Source organism: Mytilus californianus, unplaced genomic scaffold (assembly GCF_021869535.1).
Source record: "Mytilus californianus isolate M0D057914Y unplaced genomic scaffold, xbMytCali1.0.p SCAF_37, whole genome shotgun sequence".
NCBI classification, from domain to species: domain Eukaryota; kingdom Metazoa; phylum Mollusca; class Bivalvia; order Mytilida; family Mytilidae; genus Mytilus; species Mytilus californianus.
In genome coordinates, this window is record NW_026262687.1 from 100,112 (window position 1) to 112,395 (window position 12,284).

At 32.0% G+C, this 12,284-nt stretch overlaps 1 long non-coding RNA gene across 1 annotated transcript in view; it reads left to right on the forward strand.

The window, feature by feature from the left end:
• Positions 1–326: 326 nt before the first annotated feature.
• Positions 327–12,284, forward strand: part of LOC127736801 (uncharacterized) — a 38,174-nt gene continuing 26,216 nt past the window's right edge. Inside the window, exon 1 of the long non-coding RNA XR_007999182.1 lies at positions 327–644. This is a non-coding gene — a long non-coding RNA (uncharacterized LOC127736801). The remainder of the gene's footprint in view (positions 645–12,284) is intronic.

Below are 12,284 nucleotides of genomic sequence, written 5' to 3' on the forward strand. Positions count from 1 at the left end.
CTGTATCTATACCTCCTTTATTCGGAGCAACCTCACCCTAAATATACATATGATACACACGGTCTATAGGTCATCGCTTGTGCCGTGATACATGTTTGCATAACAAAGGATGTCCTTGTTCATATTTATAACATTTTAAATGTCCTCCTAATAATACATATAATAGTTGCCACTGGACATTAAACAGCTAACTCTAAATTCATCCGTCATATTCTTAGTTTTGTTATAATGTGTAAATCACACAACATGATGAACAAATAATTATTGCAGATTTTCACTGCCGAAATAATGGGAAATAATTTTAAACAAAACCACTCAATCACATCCCTACGCCACAAAGTCTTTTCACATGTAAATAAATTATTTTCATAAATCTATTTCAAAATAATTTTAAACAATTTTAAATCAAACGGTCATTTTTCTTATTTGCCAAAAAAAACAACAACATCAAACAGTTATTTTCTTTTCTTATTTTAAACAGATCGATTGTTTTCAATGGTCGGTGCCTGACAGCATCTATAAAATCTATCACCATGTTTGCCAATAAGAAAGCTTCATAGAACAGGAAAACAACAATGTCTTATAGAAATACTTCCAGGCCATATTTTCCAATTTCTGTTGTAATGTGGTTTAATGCAAAAAAGGTAACTCCTGAATACTGATTTGTACCCATCAAGCATTTGGGGTTAATAACAAATCTATGGTAGTCTCTTTTTCTTTACTCGCAAAGTATTCGACTAAATCATGTTTTATTTATGAAAATTGCTCATTGCTGACGAATGTTAAATATTGATCCCTAGATTTTCAATTGTTTAGTTGTTAGGTTACTGTCTGATCTCGCAAACCTGACATTTTATGGTCATTATGTTTTGCATCCAATTGCACCAATTTATTAAAAAGATATTAACGCGACACCGTACGAGAGTCGTTACTTTACATAAACTACTAGTATTTTTTTTTTCTATAACGAAATACGAAACCACTTCTCGCAATTCGCTTTGGGGTAATTGTGCTTCTCTTTTGACAAAATATGGCCTTGTCTCAAAAACAAAAAGTATAATATAATATAGAGTAATATATAAAACTGGACTAGAGTGAAGAGTTAGGAAGTAGGAATTCCTAATTTTAATTGAATGTTCTAAATCTTTGTGTATTTCTGATAAATGATTGTACAGACTCAAAAAAGTCTTTGTTTTGCTGAAATGAAAGGTCACCGTCACCAGCCAATAGAAGCAAAATGGGTATAGTAGATCTTTCTAATTTTGAAAACAATATTTCTGTTGCTTCGTTGATAAAAGGGCACTTAAAAAATAATGAATACTATCCTCAACAGGATGGCCACAACTGCATGCGGGATTGGGTTTAATATTAATAAGGTTTAAATCTGCATTTGAAGAACTGCACCATATTTCTCAACTGTGTATCAATGATATTAAGATTTCTATCACCACAACTGAACTAGGAAGTGCGTACTGTGAATAAATTACTATACTCAGTTTACTTTTGCTTACAACAATTTATCACATACATGTATAATACCACGTTAACAATTAGGCCCGAGAACACAGTTATTTCGTAGTGCATTTCTTTTAGACAATAAATTCAAATTAAAAAAATCGCACCTGCTCTATCTCAAGAAAGATTTTTACAGTGTAGTGTACTACTATTGGGACAAATAATATCAAAATTATAGTAACTTCTACCAGCTCCAGAGGAGGGGCGACAGCCTTAGGTGCTGTGTGCAAATTTTTGTAGGTCACGTGGTACGATTTTAGCGTCTCTCGACAATTTTGAATCTGGAAAAGATCGATCTGTTCATGTTTTTATATCAAATATACTCTCTTGCACTCGCAGAAAATATAGAAAGTTTTGAAATAAAAAGATTAATCAATGATAGAAGATCACTTTATATGAAATATTTTCTTTATGTTTTTTTATCTTTTAAGTAAATTCTATCAATAAAGAAATGCACTGTAATGGCGGGAAATTTTATTCGATCTCTGCGAAATCACGAGGCACAGATTTTTGTAAATTTTACAAATGTCAGCATGTGAAAATCATTCAAATTTATGCCAATTAAAGAACACTATTCAAACATTCTAAATCTTCTTAAGTCTCCTTAAGTCTCCAGCCGTTGCTTTGTAATAAGTCGCTAAAATATGATTTCCGGTAAGTAAAATATCAATAATATTTCAACGGTCAAATCCGCTAGTAATTATGTTATTTTAGGCATATAAACTCTTATATGTATTTTAATCATTTTGAAAACAAAATGAAAAGTTTGTCTTATGAATAACCATCATGATAAATATAGTTTTTTTTCATAATTGAATCGTGCATTATTTGTGTATTGGATTGCTTAATTGCCTTCTCTCTAGTGTTATCTCTGTTTTGTTAACTGACAAATGACGAAATAATGCAATATTTAAAATTAAGTATTTTACAAAACTTTGTCCCGATTAAAAACTTAAAACCGATTGAATAAATTGAGAATTCAGTGATTATCGATGTCGAAATTAGCCCTTGGTAATAAACAGTTAGTTTGGGTATAAATATGTTTATTGTCAAGAAATAACTAACAAATTTGTTTATTATGTATGTACAAAGTATATGTATATTGCATGATCAGCCCTCCTGTATATTACTTGTTTTTTTTAATTGATTCAACAAATTTCGTTTGTCCAGGTGTCATTAACGGTGATGTCAACACCACGAGTAGTTTGATATAAATGACACAATACCACCGCGACCGATCGATAATAGAAGACAAATCTGCGTGCCGTGTGCAGAATGTCGTTCCTCCTCTATACCAGCTCTAACTCAAAATATTGACAATTCTGTGATAAGGGGGTCTAAAATTCAGTTTGACAGCTTCAGACGTACTAATGTTTTACCTATTTTAACTGGACCAAATCACTCCTTAACATAAAGATTCAGCACCCAAATTGTTTTAACATGTAATTTCATCCCCCTTCTTGATATTTCGTGCATTAAATTTCAAGAAATAAATTGGGAAAGTATATCCAAAAAAAAAAATGCAAGTTATACACTGTTCACACTAGAGACTATATTCGTAGGGTGACGGTGTTTGACAGTCTGAAGGAGACAGCATCAAGGATTTAATAACTAAAAGGCAAAGCTTTTGTTGTACTCAATCTTACTTTAAGTTTTCTTTATTATATTCAATAGATATATATCCGAGATACGATAATGTAGTTTTCTTTTTTATATCAAACCTGATCATCTATGATATATATATGGAACTTTTTAACGACCTTGGCTGGCTATACAGCCCTTGCACGGTCGGTTCATCTATGATGATGATGGGAGTTTTTAACGACCTTGACTGGCTATACAGCCCTCGCACGGTCGGTGTGCAAATGATGTCATCTATAATAACAGATGGAAGTTTTTAACGACCTTGACTGGCTATACAGCTCTAATCTATAATGGGATATTATTCCACTTTTTATACATATTTGATAGTTTAATCAATATCTGATTGGTTGAGACTATCCCACGTGTTGTTGAACAAATCTTCATATTCCATTCTGAGGATCATATTCCCCTCTGAAATGTCGGGATAACATCGTGTGACGTTACGCGCGGTTAAAGTACATAACGTTTTGAACTTCTTATTCTTCTTAAAATAGCGATAGCAATAATCATTATCATGTTCAAATTTATTTCAGACGATAAAACAAAAAGACTTATAATTAAATTTTGATCCGTACTGTTTATCAATGGGTATGTCGTGTTTTGTTTAACTTATAAAAACAAGCGGATAAGAAAACAAAATGTATGCAAAATAATATTTAATGTATTGATAGTAAACAAACCATAGGCAGTGGAATAAAACATTCATTTCCCTTTGCTTCGGGAGATATGAAGATTTGCTCACCCTCGAAAAATCAGAGTTCCCTCGGGCAGAGCCCTCGTGAAATATGAATATTCTTGGGTGAACAAATCTTCATATCTCCCTCAGACACGGGAAATAAATGTATAATGTCTAATGAGAGAATTTAACCAGAGACTGAATAACGTAGAAATAACAAATTAAAGGTCACTGTACGGCCTTCAACAATGAGCAAAATCCATACAGCATAGTAAGATATTAAAGAATCCGAAATGACAAATGTAAAATGCACTCAACACTGTTCAAACATCACCGCACGTCAAACTTTGAACAACAGAAAAACTTGATTGGACATTGGTGACAATTTGTCACGCCCTCATGAATTGGCGTACATGTACGTCCTATCAAATACCTTCAGAAAGCTTCCACTGAAATTATTTTACACACAAGTAACTGTGTATTTTACTGATTTTCTTAATAAAAAAAAACAAAATGTATTTTGCGTTAAATGTGCAATGAAGCCACGGATTCGTAATCTTCAAAAAATAGTTCAGAAACGGTTGATAAAATGTGGAATGTCTGAATAGAAATATAACAATTATGTTCAGTGCGCGTTTATAAAACGTACTCTATTTGGACATTTTAAGATACTATAAGTACTTGTTTTCTGTGTATAGAATTTTAGAGGTCAATACGACTTTTCATAAGTTGGATTTTCAATTTTAATAAAAAATGAGTTGGGTTTTCTTCTTTTCTTTAAATTTATATCATGATTTTTTGATATTTCCCATTATCTTCTGAATATTTTTTAAGATGAATAATTTAAAATTTGTATACCAAACATTTTTAATTTTACTCTGCGTTTATAAATAGCATTGAAAGTACAACATCTTATAAACGATAAACATTGATAGAGAGTTGTCTCATTGGCACTCATACCACATCTTCCTATATCTATTAACAATCGAAACCCCTGAAATATCGTCTCATGACAAGCACGAAAAAATGGCGAAACTGAACTTCCAACAGCGGGCGATGATTTTTAATTATACAATATTCTTTCAATGGATTTTTTAAATGCAATGTAGAAATTATCAATTAAGACATTTTTTATCCCTTTTGAAATTACTTAATCGAATATGAAGTCACATGCACGAAGAAGTTTGTCTGACGTGAAAATACGTAAGTCCCATATCTCACGGCTACATGGACACACACAGTGTACTGATCTTAATAATATATTAATGTTTGCAAATTCGTTGTAAGAAGAAAGACCTTTTAACTTTATATCACAATAAGCATATCTAAAGTAAGTCGTCACGTAGCTCATTTATGAAGAAATGTCAAACTGCCAATACTGCTAGTTTGTACTCTATTGTCGGAGGACAACTGATTCAAAATAAGGGAGCTACCATTTATTTTTAGGGGCGGGGCTGGTGGCTAAGGGTGGGTGGGTGGGGGGGGGGGGGGTGGGGTGGGGTGGGGGCTAGTATGAAACTTGAAAAAAGGGCATGACAGGAGTTTAGAGAAAAAAAGGAAGGATGGGAATCTTGCCAAAAAGAAAAAGGCATGATGACTTTATGTAAAACAAGTCAGGAAAAATTAATAACTAAGAAAGGAAGGACCGAATAGAGTGTAAAATAAAAAAGCAGGACTATATTTACATTGAGTTTACATTTATAGAAAAATGCAGGACATCATTTTTCATCATATTACGCGTCATTGATAATCTGATCACTACAACGTTTTTACAAAATATTCGTTCCCGTGAAAACTAAGATTTGTTAAACTTTCAAAGTTCATCGAGGTCTCTTCTCAGGATATAACGGCCATCTGTATCAGTCGAGGCAAATAGGAAATACCATAATATTATGAAATTTCATAATTTTATTGATATATTGGATCAAAGTGGAGTTGTCTTTCTTAGACGCCTAGTTTCAAAATGGACATGGGAGATAACAACTTTTGTCTTAAACGAAGTCGAAAGGAAGACAACTCATTATTATAAAAAGTTAACATTTAAAATATAAATTTGTATAGGGGTAAATTCAGTAAATAAATATACGTCATCAGGGACCGCCCATTTGGGGGAGAGCTTTCTGTATAAAACTGAAGTCATGTGCTCTTCTGATTGGTAGATAATGTTTGTAATAAATATTTTTTGATAGATGGATAAAAACTAGAGTTGAAAAAAAAAAAATAAATGCTGAATGTACTAAATTTTTTTACTACAGGGTTGAAAAGTAATGGGGGTCAGTGAAGGAATTAAGTGCGAATCTACAGTGTTTGTAAACAAGGCCATGTGAATGCCCAAAAATGCCGCATGACCCTATGTTTTTATTGTTGCAAATGATAGGGCTACATTTGTACTTTCATGAATGATATATGAAATTTTCTAATTTCTAAAGGTAAATCAGGTATAAATTTAATTCAAGACATAGATTAGCATTACAGTCAATGGGAGATTTTTTACTGAATTTACCCCTATAGGAAAATATGCATTCTGTCACTGTACTTGTCCAAGGCCACACAATAATCACAAAACTTATTTCCTGTGTATATTAATGTAATGGAAGCATTTTGGAACCATTTGAAGTTGTTTTTTACACAAATTTCTATGTTTAACTCGGCTATCCAAGATGCACTGAGTGTACTGTGAGAGGAAGCATGGGGTATATGGTAAAAATCAGTTTTTGTGTCCAGATTGAAAGAAACAATAGAAATTACACTTGAGAGTTATGATATCAATGAAAGGCATAAATATTCCCCCCATTTTACAACACATTTTGCACATATTTCTCCTCATTATGTGTAAAATCATATGGAAAATCAGAATTACCTCCCTTTGACAGTGTATTTTTTTTAGCTGTGTTTCACCATGTTAAGTTGTAGAACAAGATGTAAATAAGCACTTTTCAAGTATTTTAACACTTGAATAATCTGACCGCATGAAGATATTCATTTATTTTTACATAACGCATTGCGTTTCTTTATTTAAAAAAAAATGTAGATAACTTTTATGATTACATGCCCATCATCTATGAAACTAGTGTTGAAATGTTTGTAATTGGATTACTATGTTAAATAATTGCTTTTAAATATTCTAAATTGTTACTTTAATCTTCCAAATGCAAAGTTTGGTCATACCCAGTCTTATTTTTTCATATTTGGCACTTTTTTCTACTTCAGTTTTGTCTGTCTAGTTTTGGCGAAGAAACCATCCTGATGTTGGGGTAACAGGAATTTCTGCAGAGTGATTGTCAATGACATTTTGTGAACTTTACAAGTAATTAAAACACAAATTTAGTAAAATGAAACATAATTGTTGGTTTTTTTTGTATGAAACTGCTTAAAAAAGCCTTTGAAAAGTGTTTTTGTGGTCTTTTCAGGGTATTTAATCAAAAACTTCCATATAAGGCAAAATTTAACTAAGAGTACATCAAGACTTTAGTTTCTAGATGTACTTGCAATACTGGTCAAAGCAAACACAGAAAACAATTCATATTTATTAAGCATAGTATTTTACACCATTCTTTTACAAACAGTCAATATGCAACTTTATATACCAAATATACATTGGAGGCAGTATGGGCTGTAGTATAAATTTTCCTCTATCTTTACAAGTTCAGCATTTATGAATGTTGTATTGAAACTGGAACTTTAAAATTGGATACATTACATGATTATTACAAAAAAAGAGGGAAAAGCTACTAAAAAGTCCCTTATAGGGGTAAATTCAGTAAATAAATATACGTCATCAGGGACCGCCCATTTGGGGGAGAGCTTTCTGTATAAAACTGAAGTCATGTGCTCTTCTGATTGGTAGATAATGTTTGTAATAAATATTTTTTGATAGATGGATAAAAACTAGAGTTGAAAAAAAATAAAAAATAAATGCTGAATGTACTAATTTTTTTTACTACAGGGTTGAAAAGTAATGGGGGTCAGTGAAGGAATTAAGTGCGAATCTACAGTGTTTGTAAACAAGGCCATGTGAATGCCCAAAAATGCCGCATGACCCTATGTTTTTATTGTTGCAAATGATAGGTACTTTCATGAATGATATATGAAATTTTCTAATTTCTAAAGGTAAATCAGGTATAAATTTAATTCAAGACATAGATTAGCATTACAGTCAATGGGAGATTTTTTACTGAATTTACCCCTATAACAATTTAGGAATTTATTAATTTGGGTTCGAACTATGGTTTTTATTATACACAAGGAGTAACTCTAGATAAATCAAACTTGACTAAAGATTATTTAAAATCTGGTGTAATGCACTAGAAAGAATCATTATATTTATTACTATTTTATTAGTCTCCGACATAGCAAATCATGCATGTGGAGGTCAATTGCGAATTTATTTACAGTTTATTTATTATGTAAACAAATTAAAGACCGTAAAATCATGCAAAATCACAGAAAAATTTTTCTAAAAAAAACACTGTAAAATATGTTTGAAAATCTAACAACGGGAGATAAACAAACAATCGAATTCCTCACAAAAACTGATAACTATGACAATACTTATTACGTTCTGTCAGTAGCCTGTGTACAAATAAGCATAGACATTTATGCGATTGATGCGGATCTGACATTACAACATTAACAATCTACAAAGCTGAAAAGTAATTCTTTGCATCATAGCAAATTAATAATGTCCAAATGATGGACATTGGCTATCTGATAAAGAAAATAAATTCACTAAAAGCTTAAAAACAAACAGCAAAATGTCCATAATATTTTATATATACGTAGAATTCTGAGTTGAGGTGAATTAATCGTAACAAAGACTATTTATACCTTTAATCTTTTTTAATTGCACATGCTCATGGAGATAAAACACATTTGGCAAATAATCTATTGTTGTTTGGAAAGAAACTACTCAGCATAAATTGATCGATGACAATTTGTTCACCATGGTTCCAGTTGAATGTCAAACTATTTGTACATTTAAATGCGTATTATGTGCATATTTCTACGTACATTTGTCAGATATTTCTATATGAAAGAAGTGATTGTATACAAATGCTTAAGTTAAAGCAAGATCAAACTGAAAAGTATTGATTCAAAACAGTTACATCAGTTAAAAACAGAGCATAATTAAGGTCATGAAGTTTCCTCACGGCAATCCCACCTCAGGATATCACGTATTGATGACTTCTGACCAGGCAAAATAAATTATCTTAGTCAAAGTGATATTTCAAGCTAATTAAAATTAAAAAAAAAATCAGAACAAGATCTGAGATAATCAGTACTGTTATTGTAGTGGGGTGGGTGGCTAGGGGGTCGTTTTCTGTCGATTACGAGTAGAGCATGGCATCATTTGGATCAGATACTTTGGTAACGGGTATATTAAATTACAATGATTTTCATATTTTGATTTCATTCATTAGAATTTAAGTTAGAGAATTTAATAATTCGCAGTCATTTAAGATAAAAATAAAAAAAACACAATATTAAAAAAGTGTTCCAACAAGAAGGAAAAAAAAAAACGAATGCGTATGAACAAGGGACCCATATCTTATTCGTCCTTCATATGCATATTCGTGGTTCTGCAACACAATGGAGTAAACATTTGAAGGCGTTAAATACATTTACCTTTGCAGAAATAGTCACATGATATGAATCATATTACAATTTATAATGTGAAATGTAAATAATTTGGAATACAATTTTCTTCGGTTCACATCTGTGTTTGTTGATAATCTTATCTAAGGGCACCTGCTGGGAGAGATGTACTTCCTGATAATTTAACAAAATATATAAATAACCAGTGACACAGTTCCAGGCTTACTGCTAGTGCAGTTTTATAGAATAGTATAATAATCTACATTGGAAAAGATTGAAAGAAATTAGATTTGAAGGTATACATGAATTGCATAACATGACTCGTAGGGTTTTATTTGAAATGTAAATACCGTGCATTTTTCAAAGTAATAATTTGTCCACACACAATGTTTATAAGTTTTTATACAGTTTGCAGATTCAGATTAAATAAAAAAAAAGTATCGCCACTAGAATAACATAAAATATTCAAATACACGTATAAAGCATAGCTATAGTGAATAAATTAATAATAATAATTGATCAATGAAATCATAGAATGATTTGAAGATAAAATATTAATTCGACTGCAGACCAACAAATCAAACAACACAATACAAAATAACGTAAAATAGAGTTTTAACACCATCCAATAAGAAGTTTCAATAGATTTAGAAAGATTAGATAAATGCTCATCTAAATATTTCCAGCTGAAGATTAAAAACATAATATAGTTACTACTCAGTATCCCGATCTGAAGTTGAATGCAAAAAAAAAAACCATACGTGTCAAGTAAGACGTATCAAAACACTGTTCCTTAATACTAACTACATGTCTGCACTTAATCTCATTTATAATCTTATTTATTGGTTACTAATGAATTTGTCAATGAAGGAAAACGTGTTCCTAATCATTTAACTATTTAACAAACTTTACCATCTCTCTCATGCCTATGTTCTTCTGGAATTTTTGTTAAACCTATTGACAATAAACAAACAAAGGCGCCATTTCCTTTAAACGTTTCTTAAGCTGCCTAAATTTAACTATTTTCCATCCATGTACTACATATGTGTTCATACACTTTGACCGTATATGTATAAAACTTATACAGTCATTCATGATTTGGTTAATACAGTTTATTTTGACTGATTTCGATTAACGATATGAAAATAAGAAGATATTGTTTGAAACAGATACCAAATGACGTAGAAGTTACAACTATAGGTTACCGTAAGGCCTTCAACAATGAGCAAAACCAATAGTGCATAGTAAGTTACACATTGCCCCGAAACGACAAATATAAAACAGTTCAAACGAGAAAACTAACGGCCTTAAGTTGGGGTCACACATTCACGAGTTTTACTGCCGTCCTTGACAGAACCATTCCCGATTAAGATTTGTCAAACGTCTGATCAAGATTCTGTGAATCGGGGCTGGAAATTGAAACTTTAATTAAAATTTGTAAAAACATATATTGAATCATAACAATCAGATATTGTTCAGAAAGCGTCCAAGTTCGGCCGTTTCCAGCCGAATTTGTCCCGATTATACGGTTTTAAATCAGTATTAATCCGATTTGTATCTCTCACATGGTAAAGAACGACATAATATGTCCCGACAGCATCCCGATTATACCGAATGTGATCCGACAGAGTTCAGAGAGTGACCATGCAGACAGTGAACCGACGCTGACGGAAGATATATATCCGTGGGTATTATTGCCAAATTTCGTATTAATAACGGGACTGATCCGGAACGGTTTTGGCAAAGACTGTTCGCATTAGGCAAGATCTTATTGCAATCTGGACTCAATCGTAAAAAAAACAGCAATGACACATTTCTCCAGATCATGTCCGTTCAACAGGACACCGTCCAGAAAACACAGAACATAATAACGATTGTTACGATTTCGATCCGATACAGCAGAAACTGTCACGACATAGTTACGATTGTAATCCGATTATAGATAATATCAGTTGAGTCTTCCCGAATGTTACGAAACTCACCTAAATGTCGGGTGTTTAGCTAACCTCTGCGGACCTACATATTAATTCGTGACCTTCGCATGCTATTTATGTAATGTTTGTAATAATTCACTAATCCATCATTTCAATAAGCGGATCTGTGTTTAGTATATATAATTTAAAAGTATGTGATATGTCTTGTCTAGTCTTGTCTTGTCTTGCAGTTTAAGCTGGGGTCACATATTTACGATTTTTAATGCCGTCCTTAACAGGACCATTCCCGATTAAAATTTGTCAAAAGTCTGATCAAAATCCTTTGAATCGTGGATGGAAATTCTAAACTTAAATTAAAATTTGTAAAAAAAAAAATATATTTAAACACGACAACAATCAAATACTATTCAGGAAGCGTCGATATTCAACCGTTTCCGAGCGAATTTGTCCCGACAATCCCGTTCTCAATCCGATTCTAATCCGATTTTTATCATTCGCATGGTAGAAAAGCACCGAATCTGTCCCGACAGCGTCCCGATTCTACCAAATGTAATCCGACAGAGATCAGACAGAATTTCGTATTAAGGACATACGATACAATTACAGGGGAGGTAATGACATTGCTAACGTAAACTTTTATTTTCGCGACGTCAAATTGTGACATATCGGGAAAAGATGCAGTTTTCTGATTTAACTTGAAAACGAGTTCATTGACCCCTCTTTTAAAAATGGCATTTGGTTTAATTACGTATGAAGATTATTTGTATCAATTTTCATAAAAAAAGTCAACAATGCAATTTTTTTTAAATTGGATAAAAATACAGCAAAAAAAGACGTTTTTTTCTAATTTCATGAACAACTATATCTGTCATAATTCAGCATCGGCCATAGTTCAATAGAAACCCTTCAAAACAATACAC